We start from the raw sequence: 3,309 nt of genomic DNA, 5'->3' as shown, positions 1-3,309 counted from the left end.
CCGAAGAAACTAGGTCCGAGAGAGGTGATGGAAAGGCCTGGGGTCACTATCGCAAACTCGAACCGACAAGACTGCGGAGTGAACAAATGAGGTAGATGGCTCGCATGAATAGTGGACTTTTTACATACGCCCCACCCCATCGCCGCCCTAGATTACAACTATGACAGTTTGGTTTTCTCTTAACCCTGTTGAGCGAACAATGCGGTTTAACCTCCAGCTAATGTAAAGCGCGCAGGGCGGGAAGCCCGATCGAGGTCCGTGGGGGCTGACGACTATGCCAAGAGGAGATGCATCTGTCTTCAAACGGCAACAGGCATGGTTCACTCTTAAACGGACCCTCGTCGTGCTGGCAGTGCACGTTCGGGTACTGTAGCACGATCAAGGCAGGAGCCCTGGAGTCAGAACGGTGGTTGTTGTTGAGTGAATGTCCCCATTTTGTCAATGTGATCACCCGAACATAATTGTACACTGTATCGGCATGACCGAGAAAGACGATCACATCTGTTGTTACTTAACCCCCAGACTGGTTATATAGAAAACCAATAAAGTTTGTCTCAGTTAACGTACTATAACCGAGTCTGTGCAACGTTTTGTGTATTACACAAGCAACACGTACTCCATAACATAGCAATGCCGTGCACCACCGCCAGCGTCTTGGTTCCGCGACGCTAGTACGCATTTTCCATTTGCTTTACAATGGAAACGCTTATGTACACGGCCCCCAGCGGCTCTGGCCCGCTTGTGCGTGCGGGGTTGGTGGGCGATAACCAATACCGGCTACGATGTGCTTAATTTGCCAAGGACATGCACTGTAAGACACAAGGCACAAGTCTGCTACCCTGTGCTGCTTCTGTTAAAAAAGCTTCCTGCTCTGGGTCGGCTGGCTCGGTTGCTGCAGGTCGGTGCCTCCAGGTGCTGCAGGTCGCGGCTCCGGTGTTTCTGCAGGTCGGTGGCTGCGCGTGCTGCAAGGACCGGTGGAGATAGCTCTTCTGCCTGTACTATTCACTCCTTCAAGTGATATAAGCCTTGTCTTTACCACCAACTTATTCGACCAACACTTACACCGACTGGTCAAATACACAATGTAACGTCTTTGGTTTTACTGTGATTGCTACTCTTGGCCCATTGTCCTAGTTGGACTGTGTATGGGTCACAACCGGCATGGAAATCTACCGCTGTCCACAACACTGAACTGCAAGGCCGATCCTCGTTTTGTTCTCATCTATCACGGATGGTAGCCAGGCGGCTAACAGTGATACAACCCGTGATTATGCCAAAGAATCGATTGCTGGGACTGAACAGGCCAACAGAGCTAAAAAGTTGTATATCGGAGGTTATATTGAAACAGGAACGAGAGCACCAATGGTATACCTGAATTTGACCAAGACGATGGGAGAAAACCCCCGATGGATAGTAGTAGCTGGCGTTATGGGGGCTGTGAAGCTGTGATGTGCGAAACTCGACGAGCCCTTGATGCGTTACAAACACAATGTCAAGGTACGTCTTAGATAATAGGTTGCATAACGAGAATTACAAAACACCACGTGAATCCGCAATGTGGGAGTAAAGATGGCCAGCCCCATCTTCGTGAAAGGCATGAGTTTCTGACGAAGTGACTTTGAGCAATTTTTCCCACGATTTGTGGACTGCGGACTACACTGCGGAGATTGAATGGACCGTCAAGGTGCCGATGAGCCGAGTTGGGGTGAATACCGTCCATGTTGAGGAATGGCAAGTTTGTGTAGCTCACATTCAAGACCTTGTGACCTCAACTACACCATTAGAGCACGCGTCCGACAGCCAAACAGAACACCACAGGCATACTATGGAGCGAGTGGAGCAGGGTTCTATCTCGGTCTGCGGCCTGTACACACCCTGTACGTTTCCAATGTCACAGGGGGATGCCCGTAGTGGAATCACTGTGTGTATCGATGCTTCCACCCACACAGGACACTCTTTCGAGACTGAAGTCACATGCGGGGACTGAAGTCCGTCGGTGTACGATGAAGTCTACACAGCAAGGTCTGGAGTGCACGGCGGAATTTTCCACCGGAGACCTTCTGGGTACTACACAGTGTCACGTTGCGGTGCTGTTCAACTACGCAGAAGCGGACAAGGGCACAATCTCCATCTAATGTGCAACTATGAAAACGTCAATATCAAACCACCCAAGGTTTTAGGCAGATGACAGAGCTGTAGTTTAGGGTAATACTAAAGCAGTCTATACAGGCGTGATACCATTTGATTTGTATCAACAAGATATCATGCTTTTGCAACAAAAGTTACTAACATTTTGCTTGTGCTACTAAATGAAAGTAAAGCATGCTCCTGTCAATGCACGGTGTACAATATACTGTATAACTGTTTGAAATAAACACTTGGAAATAACCACAGATTGTTTGTGTTTCCACACACATGAACACAATCGATCGATCACATCTGCGTTCATTGTCACGCTAGTAGACAGTGCACAATCCTGGTGTCTATGTTGCACACGGTCACTGACCTCCGACTGTGTATGTAGTACAAACCACTAAAATGACAATAATTACCTTACGAATATATCTCATTGACAGATCGTATTAACAGATGGTATTAACCATACTAAATATGTGAGTATGGGTTACCCGTGACATGTGAACACACGGCTCTTCAGAGGCTCATTCTGTGATTTGTCGACAAGGAGAAATGCCCTTACAAGGACGATGATGGCTCAACATACGTTTTTCAAAGTTTTCAAAAGTACAATGTTGAGATAGACTGCGAAGGAGTGAAATACAGCGGCGTGTTCAAGCCTTCTTGTGCAATTGTAACTGATGCCCCCACCGTCAGCTGTGAAATTGGAACTTGTGTTTTCGAAGCCCGATCTCACGAGCGTTTAATCGACGGCAAGGATGTCACTTATAAATACCGCATCAGATCTGTCCTAGGGGATTGGAGTGATCTACATTCCATCAATGGCCCCGCAACTGGACTTACCGTGGACATCAACGATGAATGCGATCGTCTTATGAGTACACTAGCCGTCGACATTACTGATGTTCGTATGGAAATTGAAGTTTCCGTCTGGTACACACTCTGTTTAACACTGAAGCTATCTACAAGAAGCACACCTGGCGCCCTTAAACCCAGTGTAACCAAATGTGTAACCAAATGTGTAACCAATGTATAATCAATGTGTAACCAATATAAACCAATATAACAATAAAAACATTGAAATCAAATACGTCTAAAGTAATTTATTTATATTACAAATCAAACAGAAGTAGTACGAAGTGGATCTGGCGGGCCTCTGTCACCGAGAGAAGT

This window comes from Astatotilapia calliptera, chromosome 3 (genome assembly GCF_900246225.1).
Source record: "Astatotilapia calliptera chromosome 3, fAstCal1.2, whole genome shotgun sequence".
In the NCBI taxonomy this organism is placed as follows: domain Eukaryota; kingdom Metazoa; phylum Chordata; class Actinopteri; order Cichliformes; family Cichlidae; genus Astatotilapia; species Astatotilapia calliptera.
The sequence above is the reverse complement of the archived record's forward strand: the minus strand, read 5'-3'. Positions refer to the sequence as shown.